The sequence below is a fragment of the Microcebus murinus genome, chromosome 19 (genome assembly GCF_040939455.1).
Source record: "Microcebus murinus isolate Inina chromosome 19, M.murinus_Inina_mat1.0, whole genome shotgun sequence".
Classification (NCBI taxonomy): domain Eukaryota; kingdom Metazoa; phylum Chordata; class Mammalia; order Primates; family Cheirogaleidae; genus Microcebus; species Microcebus murinus.
In genome coordinates, this window is record NC_134122.1 from 8,801,578 (window position 1) to 8,826,981 (window position 25,404).

Sequence of the window (25,404 nt, forward strand, 5' to 3'; positions counted from 1 at the left end):
CCACCTGTAGATATTAAATGTGGAATCCTTCTGGACTTAAAAGCAGGCAGCAACTTCATTTTATGCCTTTGAGACCCCAGGCTCTGAGAGGTCATATGATCAGCCCAAGGGTGCACAGCTAGGAGGTGGCAGAACCAGCCTGGGAGCCCAGGCTGCCTGGCCCCCGAGGCCCCTTGCTCTTCTGCAGGGCCTGTGCTGTGTCCTCAGCCTTGCCTGGTGGGGTCAGGCTGTGGTGGCCAGCAGGTCTGGAATGTTTCTGCTGGTGCTCGTGGGCGTTCACTGAGTACCACTTTCAGCTGGGAGTGGGTAAAGGCCTCGGTGGGGAGCAAGAGGGGCTGGAAAAACCCCTGGGTGTGTTCTTACCCAGAGAGGGCTGCCGAAAAGGGCCACGGTGCCCCTGGGCGGGCAGGCTGGGGAAGCTGCTCTCAGGGAGTCAGATTTTGTGCCCAGCCTCAGTTTGAAGTGTGCCATGCCCGCCAGCTGGGCTGTGGTGGGCTGCTGGAGCCCAAGCTCTGCAAACCCGTTCTTTTCCCTGGGCCTGGAAATGATGCCGCGTCACAAACTTGGCATTGGCTGGAAAATTGGCACACCCTTGATGTCACCTCTGCTCCTCGCCCCACGGAGTAGGCGGGCGCTGTCCGGGGCCCAGTCAGGTTGGGGTCCTACCATTGGGTCAGTCATTTCAGGGTTTCTTTTTGCAGTTTAAAGGTGTACTTGTCAGGCCACCAAGTAATATAGAAACACATTCACATGGTGAAGGCGCAAGCGGGGCAGGGCGCGTACAGTAACGAGTGAGAGTGCCTCTGCCCAGCCACCCTGCAGCTCCTCCCGCCGGCCGGCTGCTCGAGCAGCAGCGCCAGCTTCCATGTGCGGCTGTGTCCTCGCAGAGCACGCACCGAGCATCTGCACACGCACGCGTCCATCCACACCGAGAGCGGTGGCCTGCCTTGTCAGTCCCCACCGTCACCCCAGCCCGGGCACAGGCCCGGCACTTGCTAGGTGCTCAGTAATTCTTTACTGAATGAATGAGTATAGCTGCAGTTTTTACACAAATGGGACTGTGTATGTCTTACTCTGTGACTTGGTTTTGGCACTTTAAAGTGGGGTTTTCCTGTGTTGGGACATCGGGGTGGAGCTTATCTGCACAATATTGCACTAAATGGCAGCGTCCAAAAGGCCATCCCTTGTGCGGCCACCCTTTTGATGGGCACTGGGCTGTGTCCAGTTGTTGTTCACTCACAGAGGACCAGGAGAGTCAGCCTCGTGAGCAACTCTGTGCCCAAGTGCAGTACTTGGGTGGGAGAGAATCCTCGCTGTGGACTGGCTGGTTCAGAGTCAGGTTTCTTGATATTGATTATGATTCTACTCAAATGACGCATTCCCTCACCTCTCTCCTGCACCGATCACTGCCAGCCTTTGTCATTGTGTCGATGTGACAGGCAAAAGCACGTCCATCTACTAAGCATTGTCCACCTGGTTACCTGCTCAGAGGTGGCTACAGGAATTTCCCCTTCCATTCCACAGGTGGCCAGGGAGGGGCCCAGCTCAGGGAATGGCGCTGCTAAGCACAGCAAGGCAGCCTGCCGAGTGCCGTTGGGCATGGCGTGCGGCACAGACCAGCCCACCCAGCCGCCACCAGGCACCACTCCAAACCAACCAACCCTGTGTTCTGCTCGGTTTTTTCCATTCCTGTCTTTACTCCCGTCAAACAGATGCCAGAAAAGACTTCCTGAGTTTGGAATTCCTGCCTCTTCATGCGTATTTGGAGGCCATGCAGCTGCGCTCTCTCAAACCTTGACCAATCCTTCACACTTGGAATCTCTGTTTAGACGTTCCCAACCCTCTACTTGGTAGTTATTTATTTTAAATAGTCCCAGAAATATGCTTGCTTAGTTATTTAGTTCTCTGCCAAACACTCATTGCATAAAAGGATGTCCCTTACATTCCGGTTCCTCAGAAGGACCACAGAAGGGAGACCTGCCTCCTATAACCAAGCTGCGTATGTCATGTGGGTGACCCACCCGGTGTTCACTTGGAGTGCACTTTGAAATTCTTGGCTCGATGAAGCACTTGAAAATGGTTCATTCCTTTCTTGCATTTGTGGATTCATTGAATGAGTTTTGGGGCCAAACAGGTGACCATGGGCAACCCAGCTGGGGTTCCTACGTGAGGCATGTCCTTAGGCAGCAGAGTGTGATGTCGATGGGCATCTGAGGTACCGCCTTGGAGCCTCCCCGTCTGCACGGTGAGCCATTTCCTTACGACACGTCTTGCAGTAACTCCCCACCCACCTGCCCACCCTGCCCCACCTCCGGAGAATCCGCAGTCTGGTCAGTGTCGGGCGTCTCGGGATCTCGTGTTAAAGCTCCCTCCTCCTTTCTCGGTAGGGACCTGACGTGAGCAGCTTTCCCTCCTGTGTCTGTACCTGCCCCGCCTCACACCGTGCACTGCTTCTATTAAAAGAAACAGGAGATTGATAACTGGTGTTGAGAAAGATACCGCCTATTTCAAAGGGTAAAAGGGAAGTTGTGTGTGGCCGTGAGCGAAAGCTCGCGGTCTTTTACTTGCAGCCACTTGATGAAGGAGCCCCACGTCGTGGTGGGTGCTCCAAGTCTGGTCCCAGCTAATGGCAGAGAGAGGCAGCAGGGTGACAATGCACGCTGCCAAGGCCGCGATTCTCCACCTGGCGGCTGGAGCTGTGGAGCCGCAGCCTTCTGCACCCGCTGAGTCTCAGGGCCTCCACCAGCTCCAGAGGGTCGTCACGGGAGCTGGCCCTGCGTGGAGAAGGTGCGGGCGGAGGCAGGGAGAGGCAGCGGGCAGGTGGGTGCCCTCTGGAGCCCGAGTGCTGGCACTCGAGCCAACTCTGCCACTTCCAGCCCGGTGACTTCCGCACATCACTTAACCTGAGCCGAGGTTTCCCTCATCTGGAAGATGAGGAAAGTTGTCAGGAAAGCTTCGAGCATGATGCCTAAAATACAGCAAGGCCTCTAGTAGGTGTGAACTAGGGTTTTCTGCCCATGCCCTGCTAGGCTTTCTGGTAACTCAGCTATAGCTGAGCTGAGTCCCGAGCTCCCCCTTCTCAATCACCCCACTCTTCTTTGCAAGAAAGGCATGCGCAAGGCGCAGGTCCCGAGCAGGGGTGCGCTGACACCGGGGTGGCTCTGAGCAACGGCAGCCCCAGCTGCGGGGCTTCGCTTCGCCAGCCCTTGCCGTGGGACCCCCCACACTCCGTCGACATAAGCTCTTGAAAAACACCATGGAACCATCCCTGGCTTGCAGGCATTTCCAGTGTTTTCTTGAAAGTTATTTTCCAAATACAAATTTGAACATACTTGATTTCAGTTCTTATCCCCCCCAATTTTTCCTCCTTTCCCCCCTCCCTCCCTTCCTTCCTTGGCACAGTGGCGCGCTGCACAGTAGGGGCTCTGCAGTCAGACGCTGTCCAGGTTTGAGTACTGGGGCAAATTCCTGGGACTTTATGGGCCTCAGTTTCCTTATCTGTAAAACAGTGGTTGTGAGAATTAAATGTCCCAAAAAGTGTTCAGCTCATAACGTATCTTCAGTGTAGGTGGCCATCATCATCGTCCTTATCGTCATGATGGTCCCCGGGCCAGTGAGAGGTAGCCGGGAGCAGGCACTGGGTGTTGAGGTCCCATGGAGCAAGGGACCCTGGAGACCATCCGGGAGCCTCCTCCCCCGACCCCTACCTCCACTTCCCCTCTGGCCCCTTCACAGCCGGTGTCCCCCTTTCCTGGTGCTTTTGGGGACACTGCATGGAGTATACCTTTGTCTCCCGTGAGTTCAGCTAGACCTGCTCGGCACAGCACAGCGAGAACGGAGGCCGAGGCAGGCGCAGCAGCCCATCCACCTGCCAAGGCCATCGGCGTCCCAGCGAGCGTGGGGCCCCAAACGTCTATCTGGAGTGCGTCACAGCCTCCGAAACGCCAGCCGACACTTCCCGTGGTGCTCGGGCACAGGAGTGGCCGGTCCCGGTGCTGAGGCGGCGGCTGTGGGCCTCCCCACCCGATACCTCCGTGATGTTTCCAGATTCGGTGGTCCACTCCCCGTGCTCCCTCGGTGGAAGGCAGGTAGTGGCAGGTCACCTTTCTCTATCCGTGCCGCCTGCCACTGAGGAGCTACCAAATAAATATCTCTTGAAACAAAGTGAACTTATTTTTGAAGAAGTAAACATGAGCCAAACACACAAGGGTGGGCGGATGCACGCCCAGCTGCGGGCACAGCGCGGGGGGAAGGGGAAAGAGCGGAGTGGGGGTGAAGGGAGGGCCCAGGGCAGAGGGGGCCTGGCCACGTAGAGAAAGGGCCCCTTAGAAGGAAAGGCAAGCGGCCGGGCTCAGTGGCTCACACGTATAATCCCAGCACTCTGGGAGGCCGAGGCGGGAGAACCGCCTGAGCTCAGGAGTTGGAGAAGGAAAGGCAAGTGAGCTGTGACCAGCTCCAGAAAGGCCACTTCCACGGCCACAGTTAGGGGCTGGGGGCAGTAAGACGAGGTGGCAGCTGGTGGAATGCACCTCCCTCGTTGGACCCAGAGCGAGAGGACAATGACAAGCAATGACCCCTCTGGCATGGGGCAGCGTGTCCGATGCGGCACTGGTTAGCAGAGGGGACCCACCGGCCTCCTGACTCACTGGGGTGGGGGTGACGGGGGCCTCTGAGTGGCAGGCAGGTGTTGTCGTGCCCTTGTGGGGGCTGTGGCAGTTGCTTCCCCTTCCTTTGCAACAGCAGCATGGGAAACAGGACTGACTCCATTCCTCTAAATGAGGCCAGATCTCAGTCTTCTCCAGGGCACTTGCTAGTTCTGCAGGGCCCCTTCCCTGCCCATGCCAGTCCTAGGGAACCATCTTGCTGTGTCACCTTTAGGTGAGGGAAGATGCAGGCTTCGGGGTCTCAAAAGGAAACTGAAGGGTGACATGAGTCAGGGGTTCCAGAGGCTTGACCCAGAAACCCCACGCCAGTCCTCGGCAGGCTGTGCCTGGTAGGTTTGCAGTCCTGCAGCGTGATTCCAGTAAACCTGGGGGCCAGAGCCAGCTTCGTCCACAGGTGTGCGGTCTGTGGAGGGGGCAGGAGTGCTCTGTGGCTTAACGGGCCCCCTTGGCTCCAGCTGCTCAGACGAGGACAGCTGAGAGCCCCAGGAGGCCTCGCCCTCTCAGGTCCGAGCCATTTGCAGACACCACCTCCCCCACCCCACAACATCACTTTTTCCGGGCCACCCCAGGCAGTTCCCTTCTCAAGAACTGACCTTGTGTGTCTCTTTTGCATCTGAGTTCTTCAGAAAAATATCCCTCCCTCCTTTCCTTTGGGGCCCTGCGTGCCTGCCTTGGCCCCACTGCCCAGATACGCCGCCTCTGGTTTCCCTCCTGCCTCTGCCTTGCAGTTCATAATAGAACTCAAATGTGAAAAAATAGCTTTTGCATGGCTGCCATGCATTTTACAGGAATCACATTTAAATCAATAGAGTCTGTAGAATGAATCCAGTTACCGCTGGGATGCAGCAGTGGGGGCCAGTTCAGAGGGGCTGTGGGCCCGTAGGCACATAATGGAAACAGCCGTCCGCCAGGGGACGGGCCGCCATGGGGCACTTCACCTTCCGCAGCGCGGGGCCCCTCGCCACCCGGGATGCCTTTGAAGTCTCTGCTGTCTTCTTAGGAGGTGTGATCAAGCAGAACCAGAATGAAAGTCACATTTTCCATGACTTGTTTCTTCTTTGAACAGTTACTAATCTTTTTTTTTTCTTCTTTTTTTTATGTGGGTAGTCGTTTAAATGACATTCTGTTTCAAATGTGTGAGCTTGGGATCTTTGATGTAAATAGCAGGAAAAAGTGGGCGGTAATGTTATGGAACGTGGAAAGCCTGCCTTTTCTAGGTCATGCTTAGAGCGAGAACTGGAGAGAAGACAGGTAGGACCGGAGAGAAGAAAGGTAGGAAGGGTAACAAGCGCAAAAAAGGAGAGTGGAGGATGAACAAGAAAAAAACCCAAGTAGGGATCAAGGCTGGATGTCCCAGCCTGGCACATATTGTCCAGACTCAGGGTCCTGGGCTTCTGTCCACAGGCCAGCTCTGTTCTCGGGAGAATAATTGAGCTAAGTGCTGGGCAAAATTACCTTAGGGAGCAGAGGCCAATTTTTTTTAATTTTTATTTTTAGAGATAGGGGTCTCACTATATTGTCCAGGCTGGTCTTGAACTCCTGGGCTCAAGCTCCTCCCACCTCAGCCTCCTGAGTAGCTGGGACTACCGGTGTGCATCACCACACCTGGCCATTAACTTTCAAGGACACAAATACGGTGCAAATACCTTGTCTTTGTCAGAAAACAAAACTAGGCAGTTCCTACCCCTTCCTCCCACTTCCCCAGGTAACCAGGGTTACAGCTGGGTGTGTATCCTTCCAGACCTGCCTCGCAAGAGGCACACAGGGACCCATAGGAGAAACATAGGACCGCTGACATTTTTTTATCATAAAAGTATTATCACTTCACTGTAGAAAACGGAAAAAAGAGAGGCAAGCATTTCATAAAACTTGTAACCATACCATAACCCAAAGATACCCACATACCATAATCCAAACCCACATGAGTTTGTATTACAAAGTGAGGTCACCCTGTGCATGCTTTTGCTGTTGTTTTCACGCCAGGCCCGTGGAGTCCCTCGCCATGTCATCAGCTAAGCCGTTCTTGTCAGCCAGACTTTTTAGGAGGCGGTGTCTGAGACAGTTTTTTGTTGGCACACATAGGAATGTTTTGTCCATGTGAACAGTTATGTCTTCCATGATGCTAATTTTGAATTTATATAAATGGATAATGACACAGGTTTCCTTTTAAAATAAATTCTAAATACAAAAGGAGGGAACATAATTTAAAGAAAACATCAAGTAAATAATGCAGATGGCACAACTATGGAAAAATCCTTAGAGTGGTAAAGAAATCATTAAAGTTTAGGAAGCACTATTTTAATAGTGTTTTTTAAACACTGTTATATAGTCAATTTTAAAACTGACTATATAATATTTCATCAAGAGAGTCTAACATGAGTTTTTCCCGTTTTAAGCCCCTTCACCCCTGAGTTTGAACTTCCCTGTAGCTGAATCTCTACACCCGTCCACGAGGATGGCTGTAGCTTAGAATTCCAGATGTGGACTTGTGAGTTCAAGGACAAGCTCAGCTGAAACCTTTACCTACTGCCAAGTGGCCCTCCAGGAGCTCTGCGCCAGATGTGCAGCTGGGGAGCGACCAGGGGCTGTTTTCCCAACTTCAGTTCACAGCTGTGAGTAAATGCATCACTTACCAATTCCCTTATCTGAAAGATTTAATCAGCTCCCTCACCGTGACAGGTTTCTTTTTCTCCCTGTGTTTGGGGCGCCTCTGTAAGTGCCTTTTTTTTTTTTTTTTTGAGACAGAGTCTCACTTTGTTGCCCAGGCTAGAGTGAGTGTCGTGGCGTCAGCCTGGCTCACAGCAACCTCAATCTCCGGGGCTCAGCGATCCTACTGCCTCAGCCTCCCGAGTAGCTGGGACTACAGGCATGCGCCACCATGCCCAGCTAATTTTTTGTATATATATTTTTAGTTGGTCAATTAATTTATTTCTATTTTTGGTAGAGACGGGGTCTCGCTCAGGCTGGTTTCGAACTCCTGACCTTGAGCAATCCGCCCGCCTCGGCCTCCCAAAGTGCTAGGATTACAGGCGTGAGCCACCACGCCCAGCCTGTAAGTGCCTTTTAATATTTCCATCGTGTGTGTTAATCTTTCATTAGAATTTGATGTATCAGAAATATTTTTAAAAGGCTTAGCTCAATTAATTTCATTCCCTGCCCTATTATTTTGCGTCCCTCCTTACCTGAATCATTAATGGCGCAGAGTGCTGACACACAGGCCCGGGCTCAGGGCTGTTCTAATTAACTCCCGAGGATGCCGGCGCCATCCATCAGCCCGGGATTGCACTGCAGCCTCTGTCTGCTGGGTTTTTGCAGCGAGCTTTCCCTGTGCTTGAGAACCTCACAGCTTTTTGGCCCCGCTGGACTTCTGTTTTATGAATGGCTTGAAACATCTTGCCCTGGCGTCCCAGAGTAAGACGAGAAAAAGGATTTTGTGTTTTGTTTTTAATTATCCATGGGCTGCAAGTCCCTTGTGTTGTAATAGCAGGAGCACAAGCCTTATGATCAGCTCAGCTGAGTTCAGTGTTGGCTCCGGGTGTGACCTTGGGCAAGTCTGTCTCCTGCGCTGGCCCATGGGGGGCGGGGTAGGGAGCTCTGCCTCCCCAGGTGGAGCTGGAAGGGCAAGCGGCGTGCAAACTTTGCTGCATACTAGAGTCACTCCCCGTGCCCAAGTCAGTCGCACGCCAATTAAATCAGACCCCCAGGCGGGGGCAGGAGCCAGGGTCTGTGTTTTTAAAGATCCCTAGGTCATGCCACATCCAACAGAGTTTGAGAACCCCTGCTCTGAGGTTCAACGGAGGCCTCTGCCGCACCCTCTGGCACAGTGGGGAACAGAATGGGCGCTCGGTGCCCACCCCTTAGCAAAAAGCAAGTTAGGGGAGGTGATGGAAAGACAGCAGTCAGATCACGCTCAGCCCCATCTCTGCAGAAGGGCCGCGTGAGCCCGTGTGCTAAGAACATGTGTCTGTGTGTGCTAAGGACGCAGGAGAGGGCTGGGGACCAAGTGGTGACTTAATCAGCTGGCCTTTTGTTCTAGACTGCAGCCAGGCATTTCTGTGTTCTAGCCTGCATAGTGTCACTGCCGAGTCCCCTGCTCCTTGGAAAAATTGTCAGGCTCCTCAATAAGGAGACCCAGGTCCTGGCCACGGTTTTCTCACTAAGAGCAGAGCACGCTGGTAACCATCTGTCAGACCATTTGTCACAGCGTGACCATCTGTGATGGTATTTGAAATCTAACAGGTCTCCAAACCCCAAGTCCATGGACTCTCCAGGGCTGTGCCCCCTAAGAGTCAGCCCGGTGGGGCTGGAGCCCGGAAGTTTGCGCTGGAAACCAGTGCCGAGTGCCTGCGGCTGTCGGTAGCCCTCACGTCGGGGAATCTGGCTCCCTCCCAGGTCGCTGTGTGTGAGCCTTGGCCTTCCCAGCGTCTGCACGTTCCCAACTGAGTGCCAGCTGGGAGTAACTTTCCAACCCCTTCATTCAAGGAGCCCTTCCTGCCCCTCCGCTGTGCCAGCCCTGCGTGGGGGCTGGGACAGAGAGAGACCCGGGCAGGGAGGGAGGCCAGGCTGCAGGGAGGGAAGTGCCCTCGAGGAATCGGCCTGGCCGTGAGACCAGCGGTGCGGCGCGCGTCAGCCTCGGTACTCCTATGCTCCTGGCTTCCCTGCGCCCATCAGTTGGACCTCCTTGCTCTGTGACACAGAGAGAGCTTTGTGGGAATGTGCCTTCTGTGGGCTTTGCAGGGGGCTTGTTGGCTAAGGTGACAACAGAGCGAAAGCTCCCACGCTGAGTGAGCCAAGAGCCAAGAGCGTGTGTGGCCAGAGCTTCCCGTTCCTTCCTGGTCAGGGAGCTCCGAGGCCCTGGGCCAGGCTGCTTTTGTGCGACCCTGGTTTCCTGGGACGGGTCTTTCTGACTCCAAGTGCAGAAATGAAGCTGGGCGGATTCCCGCAGCCCCACACGGTGGTCTGGGTCTCTTCTTTCTCTCTGGCTTCCCCCAGCCCTTCACTGCCCTCCACGGTAGCCACAAGCCACCTATGGCCATCTAGATTTAAATCAATGAAAATTCAATAAAGGTTAAATAAAATGAAAAATTCTGTTCCACTGTCTTGCTAGTCACAGGTGACTACTGAGCGCTTGAAATGTGGTTGGTTTGACAGAGGAACAGATTTTTTAATTTATTTTTAATTCATTGAAATGTAAGTAGCCATGTGTGTGGTGGCTCCATACTAGACAGCACAGCTATAGGGCATTTCTGTCAGTGCATAAAGTCCTATTGGGTAGCAGGTGGGGACAAAATCAGGAGATGAGAAAGGCACAGGTTCGGAGTGGTTCAGAACCCCAGCCCCGTCATTTACCGGAGTGTGACAGCATGTTTTCAGTGTGCTGAGCCCCAGCTGTTTTCATCTGTGACCTGGAGGCAGTGGTTGTGGTGAAGAGAGGGTGACAACAGTGACCGTAATGTTGGCCAGGCGCTTGCTCTCTGCTTCTCAAACTTCTCACTGCCTGGGAGCCGAGTGCTGTTGTCAACCCTGTTTACAGATTGGAAAGTGGACGCCCAGAGCCTGCACTGTGTTTGAGCGCCCAGCACAGGGCAGGAGGCAGAAGCAGTGGGGGTCGTGATTCTCATCTAACCAGAGCTGCACCTGGGGGGGGGCAGAGGCATGGCTGGCTCCGCAGCCCTGCCAAGCTCTGCCTGTGACTTACACTTGTTTACTAGTGGACAGCCTCGATAGCTCTTTTCTTGTCTTCTCCTCCTCCCCTCCCCTCCCTTCCCTTCCCTTCCCTTCCCTTCCCTTCCCTTCCCTTCCCTTCCCTTCCCTTCCCTTCCCTTCCCTTCCCTTCCCTTCTCTTCTCTTCTTCTCTTTTCTTTTCTTTTCTTTTCTTTCTTCAGAGTCTCACTTTGTTGCCCAGACTAGAGTGAGTGCCGTGGCGTCAGCCTAGCTCATAGCAACCTCAAACTCCTGGGCTCAAGCAATCCTCCTGCCTCAGCCTCCCGAGTAGGTGGGATTACAGGCATGTGCCACCATGCCTGGCTAATTTTTTTCTATATATTTTTAGTTGGCCAATTAATTTCTTTCTATTTATAGTAGAGACGGGGCCTCGCTCTTGCTCAGGCTGGTTTTGAGCTCCTGACCTTGAGCAATCCACCCGCCTCGGCCTCCCAGAGAGCTAGGATTACAGGCATGAGCCACCGCACCCGGCCACTAGCTCTTTTCTTTCCTTCCGTCTAACAAATGTGCATCACAGGGCTTCCTAGCCCTGTGAACCTGCCTATGTGCGTCAAGTTCAAGGAGGCGTAAGGGTTTCAGAGCCGGCCACGCTTTAGCAAGGAGGCAGGTCTTTCACCACTGAGCAACTTGGAGTTTGGCCTTTCTCAACGTCTATAATATTATCCCCTCCTACCAGGCTGCCAAAATCTCCTGTCTGTCTTTAACCTTTCCCTTTCTCTGCCTGCTGGTGGATGTCCTCCACCAAGAATTTAGCAAGAGCAACTGAAGGCAATGATGTGCATGCAGCCTGGCCAAAGTGAAGTCACCCCTGCTCTTCCTGTGAAGGCAGCTGATTTCTTAGCACAGGCAGCCAAATGTCATTTTGTTTGGCTGGTCCGGATTCCCCTAACTTAGTGTGGCCTGCAGAATCTTTTTACAGGGTTGGGGTTTGGTTTCAAGAATATGGAGAAACTTGGACCTGACTCACTGTGCATGTTTCCTGCCTGGGGTCCTGGGAATTGACCTTGCCGACGGTCATAATGTTAGCAGCACAACCTCGGGCCAGCTACTGACCCTGTCATGGTCTCGGTTTCTCATGTGACATGCACAGACAGCAGTGCCTGCCACGCTGGATGGTTTTGAGTGCTCAGCACAGTGCTATGTGCTTCTTAAATATTTAATACACGGTAACTGTTAGTATTTGAAATTAGCATAGTTATACATTTGCAAATGGATGGAACTTTTGAAAACAATTTGTTTGCAGAATTTGCAAATGAACTTTTGCAAAAAAGTCTATAAGCAAGGTAAATGCTGCCTTCCCATTGTGCTGGCGCAATTGATACTAACGGATGTATTCCCTTTGCTGGTTTATGGTCTGTCTGCACCCAGCAAACTACGCATGAGGGGCGACCTTCATTTCCACCCCTGCCGCCTAGGACCTGGGACTGTGCTTGGTCCATAGCAGATACACAGTAAATATTTGATAAACAAAGGAATGAATGGGAAGTCTTGTGGGTTTTTTAATAAATATATGTATGTGTGTATATATGTATGTGTGTGTGTGTATATCTCCTTAGTAAACCCTTTCTTCATGTTTATTTTAATTTCCAGTCTAGGTCTTAATTATGAACTTCCAATTAAAGTCCTGAATTAAATTTCAGTGAATAACCACAGGCAAAAGCTTCTAGTTACCACAATGACCTTCCCGTAATCCCCAGTTCCTGGGCATCTCCTTGGTGTGGCTGTAATAAAGCCTCCCTTACTGACAAGGAGGCCTGTAAGGAGGCCTCTGCAGCCTCACCTCCCACCAGCCTTTGCTGCCTTGATCCTCGTATTCCAGCCTCACAGATCCGGGAGAGTCCCCTCCCTACTCCTCACCCTGGCCTAGGAGCCTCAGCCCATGCATGTCCTTGGCTTTCACGCTCGTCACGCTTTGTGTGTCCCATTTGTTGTTTTCTCCCCCAGACTGAGGTCTGTGAGAGCAGGGACTGAGACTTTTCTCTCTGTCTCACCAACACCTTACCCAAAGTAGGCAAGTGTTTAATGAGCACCTACTATGTGCCTAGCCATGAGCAGCAAACAAAAATGACAAAAATCCTCGCCCTCATGGAACTAACATTCTAGAAGATACTCCATAAAAGTTTCTTGAATGGCTAAAGTAAAATGAATGAACAGAGCTCCCTTTCCTATTTTGCCCATCACGAATTTAATGGCAGAGTTCATATACAAGTTCATTTTTAAAAGAAGAAAAAGTCCAGAAACATAGTTAAGATTCTCAATTTTTATCATGTTTGAAACATAGTTTAATAATGTAAAGAGAGCCATCTGATTGGGCGGGTAGTATAGTACAGAGTTATGCTGATAAGACTTAGTTTCACATTAACCGTATTACTTTAAATCACATGGTTTTGAAGTGTGGCTCTAGTGCCAGAAGTTTATTGGTAATCGGTCGTAACACTAGAGCGGAACCTATGGAGCAGGGAATTTGGTTTGTGGAGTGTGCAGCTTTTGTTTAAGTCTAGAGGTATGGCTTGTCTCCACCAGAGGTCTCCCATATTTTACTGTTAATGTTTGAAGTATACTGAATTCCCACAAGCTAATTAAAAATCAGACTGCTGTGCCGGTAAGCATTCACTCTGTGAACTAATTTCTGCCAAACGGCTATAAAAGTGTCCCCTGGCATGAAATTTAGACGTTCTTTCCCATCAGAAAAGAGGCATGTGGTTTAGTCCCAGCCTCTTCATTTGAGATGCAAGGAAACTGAGGCCCACCCAGAAAGGTCAGTTGCCTCGACTGAGGCCACACAGCCTAGGAAGTGGCCCCGCTGGGTGTCGGACCCTGGCACCGTCTCGCTTTCCGCTCACGTCTTCTCACCAAACCCTGCTGGTTCTTGCTGCATGCGCATCGGAGAGCTTGCTACTCCTAAGTGCCAGGCACTATTCTAGCACTTTATGTATTTCATGGAGCCTTCGTAGCAGCCCTAGAGGGAAATCCTATCATCCTCACGCTCGTGCACTGGATGAGGTCCCTGCAGACCTCGGGAGGCAGCAGCGTGCTGAGGTCCCACACTGGGAAGTGGCAGAGTTCAGGCTAAAGTTGTGGGCTGTCTGGCCTTCAGCGTGCCCTTCACCACGAGGCATAGTTGCCCCTGGAGGCTGAGATTCAGAGAAGGGATGGATGCAGAGGGAGGGCTCAAGGGATGGGCGAGCAGATACCCAGATGTTCCAACTGAAATGAGGCAAAGAGCCTGAAACCCCAAAGGACCAGTGGAAAATGAGGGTGCTGGTGCCGGTCTGCAAGGCTCAGAGGCGGGAACACATCAGAGAGGTCCGGTGGCGCCACCCTCCTCCTCTGCTGACCTGTGGGCTGTGTCAGTGCCCACAGTGTCCGGCCTCCTACAGCCTCCTGGTCTTGCCTTGCCGTGACTCTTGTCACACGGCATGTAATTGTCACTTGTTTGGGCTCCCCCACTAGGCAGGAACTCCTGAGGGGAGACTCTTGCAATCTCTATGGTCCTCTTTACCAAGCACAGGGTCCAGCTAGGGGGAAGGAGCCCAGAAACGTTTGAGTGAAAAGTCTGAGACAGAGAGGGAAAGTGGGTGCACACAGTTCCATCTGTGAAGCTGTTTTCTCCCCTGCTTGATCTATCTCGAGGAGAGGGTATGGTTGGATATTGGCATGAGAGAACGTCTCCTGACTCAAGAAGAGCCTAGAATGCCAGGATCAGAGCCATTTGACCAAAAGAGCTCCCTGAAGTCTGGCCAGCATCTGTGGGTGCCAGGATCCCCCCAGATACATGTCTGGCACCCACGTGTGTCTTCTCTAGCGACGTCAGCACTGTAAATCCCAGAGCTTTCCACACATTCTCTAGACTATGCTCTCTGCCTGGGGGACCCCACCACCACCCGCCAAGGAAGGAGAGTCCCCTGGGCCAGGATGTGCTCTCTGGAACACCCTCGTGCACTTTTCAGATGAGATATCATAAAGAGGAAATCCAAAGGAGAGAAAAGATGCGGCTCCTGTCTTCAAGAACCTTCTATCCAGAAAGAGGAAGGAGGGGTGGGCCCACTCCATGCACATGGAGAAAAATCACAAACCCTCTCTGCCCTCTCTGTTTTCATTCTTGTAAAGTAACGGTGTCCCCGGTGTCCCCGGTTTTCAGATAAGGAAACTGAGCGAAAGGCCACCCAGAGCAGGGGCGCACCCTCTGCCTCCTCCATCCCTGCAGCCCCGTGCCTGGCACATGCTAGCCACTGGCAGCACGGGGTGGAGAGTCTCTGACCACATCAGGGCCCCAGCGCAGAGGCATCGCCGGGGGCTCCTGAAGACCTGGATGTCCTTGTTCCCCAGCTGCTAGGCTGCTGGGAAGCAGGAAGGAGGAGCCACAGGAAAGTCGATTCTGAGTTAGTCTATCTTGCACTGCACGGTAAAGGGCTTAGGTATTCAAATCTTTTCTTGGAAATCTCAAGTATTCCATTCAGCTGCCTCATCGAGTTAGGTAACTTTATTTACTCATGCTAAACAGAGCCATTTTCAGAGAGGAAATTATGCAATGTCCTATGCAAATGCGGCGTTCCGAGAGCAGTGTAGAGATAAGTGTGGTCACCAGTGCATTAGAAGATCAGATCTGTGCTTCTGGCGTGCAGTGTGTCACTCGATAAGGGGCTATGCCATGCTCTACTTGGAATTGCTGTTCATCGGGATTCTCTTTCTGGTAATTACGTTTTCACAGTGTTGTCTATCTGTGAACTCTGTGTAGTGTGACGAAGGGGGACAAGGAATAAAGCTTTTGCGAGTTGCCTGTCCTTATGTACAGCTGAGCAGCAGTGGGGCCGCCCACGCACGTTCTGGACATGTGAGAACATGAAGGGCAAAATCCTCATCCTTTCTTCTCCCTAGAACACAGTCTCTTGAAATTTTCTAAGGGAAAAAGATGAAGATATGTGACCGGTTTTCCTGGCCACTTTGTGAAAACCAGCCACTGGATTTTACCAGGCATGGCATGTGCATTTCAAACTAAGAGAAGGGAGGTAGCTATGGAAAGCCCCACATTTGGAAGCAGGTAGAGAGCTGGGCCCCAAAGTGAGTACCACCCCCACCCTGCAGGCACCTGGGGCAAGGTGCCTGGTCTCCCCAAGCCCTGGGCTTCTGTCTGAAACTGGCCCCAGCACCCTTCCCTCCAGGTAGCTGTGGCTCCTGGGCCATGTACTAGTCACCAAGACAGCTGACTCATCACCCAGTAACTGCTCAAATCATTGCTGGATGAGCAAATGACAGATCTACCCACGTATAGCTGCCAAGTGAGCATCGATATAGTGGCCTTGGTGGCCCTGGGACCACCTGGGAAATGTAAAGATTCTGTAGAGTTAAGATATTCTAGAAAGAGCCTTACAGGTACCCCCTTTAATTCAAACTCTTCCTATTCGAATCCCTGCTATTCAAACTTAGGAACCAAATGGATTGTCCCAGTGAGGGGATCCTGTAGTAACCAGTCACACAGAAGTGACAAAAAGGTCAGAAAAGGAATAATAATTACAGTGTAGGAACTGTGTGTGGATCAACAACCTTGGATCAACAACCTTGTGTCAGACCTGTTGTAACTTGTCTGAAAGTCACTTCACAAGAACCCTAGTAAGTCAGTATTCCCCTAATATTTGATTTTGAAATCTTTCAAGTATACACCCAAGTTGAGAGACTTGTACGAGAACAGCCTTTACCCGCCACCTACGTCCTACCACTAACTTTCACAAGCTTGTCTTATCACAGACCTACTTGTTGATCTACCAGTGGATTTTTTTTAAGAGACAGGATCTCACTGTGTCACCCAGACAGTAGTGCAGGTGCACAATCATAGCTCACTGCAGCCTCAAACTCCTGGGCTCATGCGATCCTCCAGCCTCAGTCTCCCGAGTAGCTGGGACTACAGGCTTGTGCCAGGGTGGCTGGCTTATCTTTTTTTTTTTTTAATTCCTTTCAGAGTCAATTGCAGGCTTCAGTACCCTTCTCCCTAAATACTCCAGCTTGCATATCTTGAAGTAGAGCTATAAAGTCATTTTATTGCTCCTGGCCTATAGATGAGCCAACTGAAGTGAAATCACGTGCCCAGGGTCAGCATGACTAGAAAGTGGCAGAGCTACGACTCAGCTCCAGGTGGTCAGCCCCAGGCTCTGGCTGCGGGGAGAAGGGTTGGAATGTGTTAGGGAGCACAGTGTGCCCCCAGCAGAGGCGCTGTGGGCAGAGGTAGGTGGGGAGGACGCCAGTATGCACTAGGTCACAGTTTCCTTGGATTTCAGTAAATTCCCCAGTATCTGCATACCTAATTGCTGCTCTCTTTTGCAAATCCAAGGAACCTCGACACCAGTATGTTTTATTGCCTTCTATTCTTAGAGGAACGGGGCTCACAGACCTGGTGGTAGAAAGGTGCCAAGACCCACTCTCCATCCAGGAAATATCGCACTTCGCAGCTGCCCCTTGCTGTGCTGGGAAGGGATACTTTAGGGAGCTACAAAGAAGACACAGTAATTGATTGCTACTTGCAACAAATAACCCATAAGCTGTTGCTGGGTTGATGGAGAAATGGTTACTTAATTTTCTTCGGAGGATTGATTTGACTGTCAGGAGAAGCAGCCAAGCTAATTGAGTGTGCGGGTTCACACCCGCCACGGCGCACTCTCTGCTTTGGGCTTCTGAGCGTCACAGGCCCGAGTGTGGAATCCCCCTTGGGGTTAATCGGGGCTCAGGAAGGTCTGGGTTTTGTCCATGCAAGACCCCGCCTCTGGCGGGTCTGCAGTTTACCAGTTCCTTGTCACTCTGCCTCTGCAGGGTTGCATTCGAATCTGCACGGGCTTCTTTGCAAAACGTTCGAGTTAGGTCCCGAAGGAACATGATGTGAGCAACTTTCTTTACGCTGCAGAGTGGCTACCAGTTTCATCACATAGTGGGCTTTGATGGAGCAGTGACGCTGGGGAGATGGATGGCCCTCTCCTGCTGGGCTGCTGACAGCCCTCCTCGTGCCGCCCGGCGTGCTTCTGCCCGCCGTCCCCCAGCGAGCCGTGACTCACCTGGCGCTACCCAGCAGTGCAGTACTGGCTGGCCAGAGCCTCTGCCCTAGCTGCCTTCTGTCAGCAGGGAGGCATGCCATGCTGATTGTCCCTCAAGCCACCAGCATTATTCTGTGCCACAGAGTACCGTCTCCATGCCACAGAGGCTAATCCCCCAAGCATCCAACTGCTCAGAAGGGCTGCCATCCCCCCCGCTGGTCTGGAGGGTCCACGAAGGCAGGGCTGCAGCCTGTCTTGCCTGTGTCCAGGCATCTGGAAAGATCCCAAGGGGCAGAGACCCAGCACCAGTCTCCCTGCATGCCAGGAGGAGAAACTCCCAAGGTGGAAGACTGACAGTATATCCCAAGCCAAAAAAGGACCTAGGTCTGTCACTGGAAGGGACCACCAGGTTCCCAGTAAAGGGGGGACCTTGCCAAGGGCAGCCCAGGAGCAAAGAGTTGGCTTCAGGTCCTCGGCCTCCATGGGTTCAAACCTCCAGAGCCTGCCTGTTGGGAGCTCACGTCATTTGACTGTCCCCTTGCCAGAACCAGCAGCATCCCCACCCTCGACAGCTAGCCCCGGTGGGTTGCGCCCTGCTCGGAGGGGGACAGGGGTAGGTCTTCTCCCCAGCCTCGTGGGGGGCTGGAATGCCAGGTTTCAGTCAGCTTGGTCAGGACAGTCTGAAGGCCACATGTCCCTCTGGCTCCATGCCTCAACCAGTTTGTCTAGAGTGTGTTTGGAGAAGTGGCTGATCTCCTGCGGTTTGGGTCCTCTGGAGTGAGCAGCCCACCCTCAGAGGATCCCGCTACCCTGTCAAGGGGCAGCTCAGGGCCTGGCACACAAAAGCACTTGAAAAGATTGGCCGTGGTGTCAGCAGCAGTTGGCATTGAGGAAACTACTGGGGGCAAGTGTCCTCGCTTGAGTAACTCGGCCATGACAATCTGTCAGTATGTGGCTTTGGAGAACCAAAGCCCAGGATGGCACTGCCTCCCCAACCCCTGTGAAATTCCATGGTCCTCAGTGTCCTTGCCCGTCCTGCACTGCCCCTCGCTAAGCCCTGGCAACAGCACAGACCCTGGCACGGAAACCAAATCAGCCAGGATGGGCACACAGAGAGGCAGGACCGCAGGCCCCTCGCAGGCGGAGCCGTGGGCTTTCTGGTCTCCTGTCAGCTGAAGGCCGTTGCAGCCCTGCTGTCTTGGAATCCCAGGGTGTGCCTGCCTGGAATCCGTGCTCCTGTTCTTCATTCCTCCTGACCTCTGATTAGCAACATGTGCCTGAAAGACTTAACGGCCTTTACTAAATTGCTCATCTAAACTCCAGCTGTGGCCTAAAACCCAGCGTATTGGGTTTCAAAGCATTGGAATTAAGCTGGCCCAGAGGTCCTGCTGTAAGGATAAAGACTACTTTGATTCTAAATGTAGTTGGAGCCACCAACACCAAGAATTAAATTACAGTATTGGCATCCATATTTTATTATAAAGGAATCCTTCAAATATGGCAAAAGTGAATCAGCCCCATTTATCGTGCGGTAATGAGCTGCAGCCTGTCAGGGGGAGCAGTGGAGGAAGGCTCCAGCCAGGAGCTAACAGGATCACTTGGTTGAGATGTCCTTGGCCTCAAAAATGGGGGCCCCAAAAGCCATCAGCTTCCTTCCATCCCATCCACAAACACTAATTCTGCACAAGCCGTTGCCCAGGCGCTGGAGGTACAACAGTGAGTGAGACCGCGGTGCCCTGCCTCCTTGGGGCCCACAGTCTGGACAGGGAGGCGGGCCTCAACAGGGAAGGGTGTGCGGGAGAATTCAAGCACGGCAGGCCTTTGGGGTGGGGCAGCCTTGGGTAATGGGGTCAAGGGAGGCCTCTCTGGGGAGGCCAGCAGGCCTGTGTGTCTTGCTTACTCCATAACCCCACAGGAGTTCCGAGAAATGGTCAGAAACCATGATTCATTTTCTCCCTCTGAAGAGACTCGCTTGGTCCAGAGCCTGCATTCAGAAAGCATGACTGACCTCAAGCAGAAGGGTTCCGACTAGAGCAGTCGTGGCTCCAGAAGTCAGGTTGCTTCCAAGTGATTTAGCTTGTGCTGGGAGGACCCTATTGGAACAGCCTTATCATTGCCCACTGCTCTGGAGGAAGCCAGTACACTGAAATAGCAGGCGTTACAGCAGAGACAGTTTAATATCACAGATGCCATGCAAGGACACGGGAGGAAGTTCTCAGATCCATCTCCCCAAGAATTTGGGAGAAAAGGTTTTTAAAGATAGTTTGGTGGGCAGAGGGCTAGGCAGTGGGGTCTACTGATCGGCTGGGTTTGGGGCAGAACCATAGGGGTGTAGAAATTGTCTTCTTTGCTGAGTTGGTTCTTGGATGGGGGTTGCAAGACCAGTGGAGTCAGTTCCTTGGTTTGGGCCACTGGTCTGGGTGGGTCAGCTGTTCCACCGGAATGCAGGGCCTGAAGGATATCTCAAAACCTAGCCTCAGGTTTCACAAAGGTGCTGTTATCCATGGGAGCAATGAAGAATGCTAAGAATCTTTATGACCATCAGCTACGTGACTCCTGAGTAATAAGCAGTTACAGGAAAACAAGCTAGAGAACAATGGCTGACTATATATCTATTTCCCCTACCACAGTTCCACCTTGTGGCCCTTTATTAATTTTATAAAGGGCGGCAGCTTCACTGTGACCACTTCTAATAACAACCCCACAGCTTACATCTGTGGCCCCATCCTCCTCTCAGGTCCCCTTGACAGCCCTGCAAGAGGTTAAGTCTTATTTTTATAAGTGAGAAACCCAAGACTCAGATAAGGGAGCTTATCTTCCCAGAGTCACAGTTATTAATGGCAGAGCTGGGATTTAAACCCAGTCTCCCTGGCTCCAAAGCCCAAGCTGTTTTTACCAGGCCAACTTGCCCTTCATGGTAAGGTGGTTCTTTCATGCTTTTTCCTTCTCTCCTTCTCTTTCCCAACATCTTAAAATTCTGTTGGGAAATGGCTGTCCTGTTTCCCTTCATTCTGCTTAATAATTGCAGGACCTTCTGAACATCCAAAATAGCCAACCCCAAGCTCTTTCTCTAGGCCAGTCTTCTGAGATGTGGTATGCAGCCTCTCAGTGATGTGGAAGGAATTTTAAAATCCCAAGTGTGCCTGGATACAGCACTAGATTAAATCACCATTGCAATTATCTGTTGCTGAGTAACAGACCCCCTTAAATTAACTCAGTGGCTTAAAACGACCATAGGCATTCATTCTGCTTGCAGATGTGTAATCTGCATGGGACTCAGTGGGAATAGCTGGTGTCTGCCCCATGTGGCATCAGCCTGGGTGGAGGGACTGGGGGTTGGCCATGGGGCCCCAGACCTTGGTTTCCCCTTACAGATGTCTCCATGGCTACTTGAGCTTCCTCACAGCATGGTGGATAAGTTCTAAGAACACTTTTGTGACCTTGCCTCAGAAGTTATGTAGCATCACTTCTGCTGGTACTCTTCTGATCTAGGCAATCAGAGAGGCCCACTAGGGTTCAAGGAGAAAGGACCGCAACACTTGACATGAGGAGAGTCAAGTGTTGTTGCATTGTAAGAAGAATGTGTAGGGTTGCAAATATTGCTGTGGCCATCTTTGGAAAGTAGAGGCCATAAGGAAATCCACAGTAGTGCCCCTCTGGTCCGTTCTGTGACACCAAAGAGAAAGTCTTGGATTGGGACTGGTTTGTCTTAGAACCTCTCTAATTCTTGGATTTCGGTTTTTATCGAAAGAGCAGGCGTTATGCTATCACTTAATAAAATGACCTTTTCTCTTTAATCAAGTTTCATGTTTACCTTATTGATTGTAAGTAATTCTAGTTTTCCATTCATGGTAATGACGTAAAGTTTCCTTTTTAAATAAGTTTATTTTAGTAAAACACAGTGCTTCAAAGAGAAAAATTAACCCTCAGCACTACTTTGCTGCTAGAGATTTGCTCTCACATGTGCATATGAATAAGAATATTCCTTCAACTGTCTTGGCAAAAGCTCATAAGCAAGCTGAATGTCCACCAGTCGGGGAGCTGTTAAATCATTTAGAGTTACCCCTATCATGGGAGAGAATGCAGCTATGAAAAAGTGCAAGGGGGTCTTTGTGCTGATGTGTCTGTCCCCAGGATACGAGGTTCAGTGGCAGAAGCACAGCATGGCATGCCACCATTTATGAAAGCTATGATAGGAGAGCCCATAGCTCCGTGAGCACCTGGAAACACGTGTGGATGGATAAGGAGAAATCCGTGCGGTGGTCTTCTCTGCAGAGGGGGATGAGGAAACTTACTGTCCATTGTAAAAAAAGTTTTATACCTTTTAAAATGGGAACATATGAATGTGTTATCTAGTGAAAGAGATTGATGAGCTTCTTATTTTCAAATAAAATAAAATGGCAAATTTTCTCCCTCCTTAAAAAATAAAACAAAAGGCAGTACCTCGGGGCAGGAGGGCCACGTCACCTTTCCGTGGAGTGAGGTTCCACTGGGAGGCACACCACACCTTTAGGGTCCTGGGGGGCGGTACAGACTTCTGCCATCCCACCTGCTCTGCCCACAGGGTCTGGTTCCCACCCAGAGTGGGGACTTGGTCTGCGTGGCCCCTGATGGTTCCAAGCCCAGCTCTGCCAGTGGCACCGAGGCCTCCCGGCTGGACCCTGCGCTCCTCGAGGTGGGGGCCAAGCCTCCCTCTCAGCGTCAGAGCCCCTCTCAGGGCCTGGCCCCAGGGCGCACTCGGATTGCACACACACTGGAGAGGTGAGCTGGACACCCCAGCTCTTGAGCTCGTGGGTCTGGCCAGTTGGCAGCGTCCACAGCTGTGCCCCGAGGGTGGTGTCGGAGAGCGCGCAGGTTCTATCCATCAGCCCGTGCTTGGTGATTGTCCACCGTCTCTGTGATCAGGCAGAGCCCGGCCGGCTCCGGTGCTTCCCCAACCCTGCCGGGCCCCAGGTCCTGTGTGAGGGTGTGGAAAGAGATTTGCTTTTCTCTTTATTCAATGTTAAGTATGCAAATAACCTATCTATTTCCCCTTTGGAAAATCAGAGCATTGCACATAGACTAAAGTCACCTTGCAACTTGATTTTTCCACTCAACAGTATGTTCTTGAGACTCTGTTGAAATATCTAGAGAGCTGATTCATTCCTTGTCATTGGCATGCAGTTTTGCAGAAATGAATGAAGGCATTTTATTCAGGCATTCATTGTTGCTGAACCATTTGGGTCCTTACCCAAAAGCTTCTCTCACCATCCTCACATGTGTCTGTTGGCCCACGCATGCGAGTGTTTTTCTTGGGAACATACTAATTGCTAGGTCATAGGATGTGAAACTTTCAGTTTTAATAAATAATGCTAATTTGCCCTTCACAGCGGCTCTGTTAATTTATTCTCCTACTAGCAGCTGTTGAGAAGGCCGGTTTCTCCATGCCCTCACAGCACCTGATGTTATCAGACATTTTCATTCTTTCCAGTGCTATGAATAGAAGCTGGCGCCTTGTTTTGGTTTGTTTGCTGATTTCTCATGAGGATGGGCACCTTTGTGTGTGTTTATTGGCTGTCCCCATTCCCTCCTCTGTGCGTCACGTTCGCTGGTTTGTTCACCGTTTGCCTCGTGAAACCTGTGTGGACGCCACGTGGACATCCTCCTATATTGCCTTCTGATCATTTTTGTAATGGTGTCCTAGGCCCCAGCCGTTTTGAAGTGCAGGGGATTCGGATGGGCAGTGACATCTGGACAGTGACAGAGTATGGATGGCCAGAAAGCCTCATGTCACCCCTCACCTGGCCTGGACTCTCATAGCCACTGCTGTGCCGAGTCCCAGCAAAACCCACACGTGCACGCACGAAGGCTCAGGCGAAGGCCCTGGCGTGGGGGCAAAGTTGGGTTCCATGCAGCAACTGTCCTGGGCTCCTCCTTTACCCCAGATGTGGTAGCAATCTAAAGGTGAACTGTCACTGTCCCCCAGGGCTCCACGACCAGTGTGTGAGCCGCTGGGGGGTGGGGAACTGCAAACCATCATTTCCTTGATGTCCCTTGAAGGAGGCATTCTGTTGTAATCAGTGGAAACCGCTTCCTTTCTCCTGAACTGCCCCACAACTTCTGAAAAGCAAGAGGCTCCCTGCATGGAGCCTTCCTGTCCCACTGGTTTTTAGTTTAAAGCTGGATTTAGTTTTCTTGTGAAATCTGTCGCTGCGTTCTCACAGGGCTTTGATGTCTCAGTTACATTTCTGAACGTTGTTCTGCTTTGGAGTTTGTCCTTCCTTTTTTGCTCTTTTTGGTGGAGGGGGCGGGTCTTTTCCCCCCCTCGAAGCCCCCCAGGCAGCCAGGCAGGCCCCACGGTGACAGCACGGCTGTGCCTGCCCAGGCCAGCCCCCAGATGAGCGGCCGCTGCACGTGGGAACAGCAGAGAGTGAAGCTGGCCAGCCCAGAGCAGGGAAAGAAGAGAGGCTAGGAAGGGGGACAGAAGAGAAAGGAGAAAGGAAAGAACGTGTTTATTGTCTTTGTTCTATTTTTAAAAAGTATTTTTAAAAAAAATTCCCATTGAGGAAATGTTTAAAGTATTGAGTAAAGAAAATAAACCCTACCTACCACCAAGAAAACGTCGATAAGAAAGAATATGATGACTTACATTTTTGATAATACAGAAGACTAGAGATCTGGAGAAAGGCATCTAGTGTGGAACTAAACATTCAGGGTAAAATATATTTCCTAAAAAATATTTGCAAATACCTGGCTGGACTGTTGGGAAAGGGAAGAAGACTCTTGCCATAGACGATAAGAAAGTGCAAATGCAGGCAGCTAAGCCTGCCCAGTGCTGGCGTTGGCCGTGGGGGTATGTGGCTGTCCTCGGTGGTCATCTGCTAGACGGAATAGAGAGAAACACGAGGCCTGGGAGAGCTGAGGGGACAGACCGGGCCACTTCCACACGGAGCCAGAGTCCAGGAAGGTTACGCTATGGGAGGATTGAACCAAGGTGTGTGTCTATGGGGGAGGGGGAGAGAGAGGGGAAAAAAAAGAAATTTACCTGTCATCTTTAGATCCAAATGAAAAGTGAAAATGGCAGGGGCAGGGGAGATCCGTTGAGAATACCTGAGTCTAGGTTTTTTATCATGTGTGTTTGGGGCCAGGATTATTATCATTTGTGTTATCTCTCTCTTCCCCCAATAAATTTAAGCTAAATATTTGCTTAAAGTGCTCCCAACAGAATGTATTGGGGTGATGGAAGTATTCCACAACCGGACTGTAGTAATGCACAACTATAAATTTACTTAACCTCAAACTATACACTTAAGTGAACTTTATGGTATATAAATTATACTTTAATAAAGCTGTTAAGAAAAACCAAAAGATCCCACCTACCATTCTTCCTTTAATCAGAGACTTCTGTTAATGTTTTGACACCTTTCTCTGCACTTGTATTTCTTTGTAGGGATACCTTTTTTTAACATATCAAACTCATAGTAATAATATTTTTATCCTCTTTCATTTAAAATTATAATGTTTTCCACTGTCATTACAATTATTTGCAAACATTTTAAACTTGGGTTTATTATATGTATTTCAAAAGTGTATCTTGAATACTTTCTCGTTTTAAAATAATTTCAAGCCATAGAGTGGTACATAGAACAAAAATGAAAGTTCTCCCATTGATACTTCCCCCCCAACTCACTCCCACTCCCAAGTCTCACTTCCCTACCCATAGGTAACCACTGTTTACAGTCTGGTTAAACATAACTTTTAAATGGGTTTATAATTTTCCATCTGGTGGGAAAAAAATCATACTCAAATAGTTCTCCTGTCTGGGGATGTTTAGGTTGTTTCCTGGTTCAGCCATCTTGTTTAAAACACATGTGGCAAAGGATTCCCCTGGTGGGAACTCAGACAGTACATTTAAGGGTCCGCTATCATTCAGGTGATTTCAAAGTCTCAAGGACAGGCACTAAATTAGACACTGAATTTGGGGATTACTTTCAAGTAAGAGAAGGGCCCTAGTGTAT

At 51.0% G+C, this 25,404-nt stretch overlaps 1 protein-coding gene across 2 annotated transcripts in view; it reads left to right on the forward strand.

Moving 5' to 3' along the window:
- Positions 1-25,404, forward strand: part of CLEC16A (C-type lectin domain containing 16A) — a 201,214-nt gene that overhangs the window by 121,935 nt on the left and 53,875 nt on the right. The gene's annotated exons all lie outside the window — the stretch shown is intronic.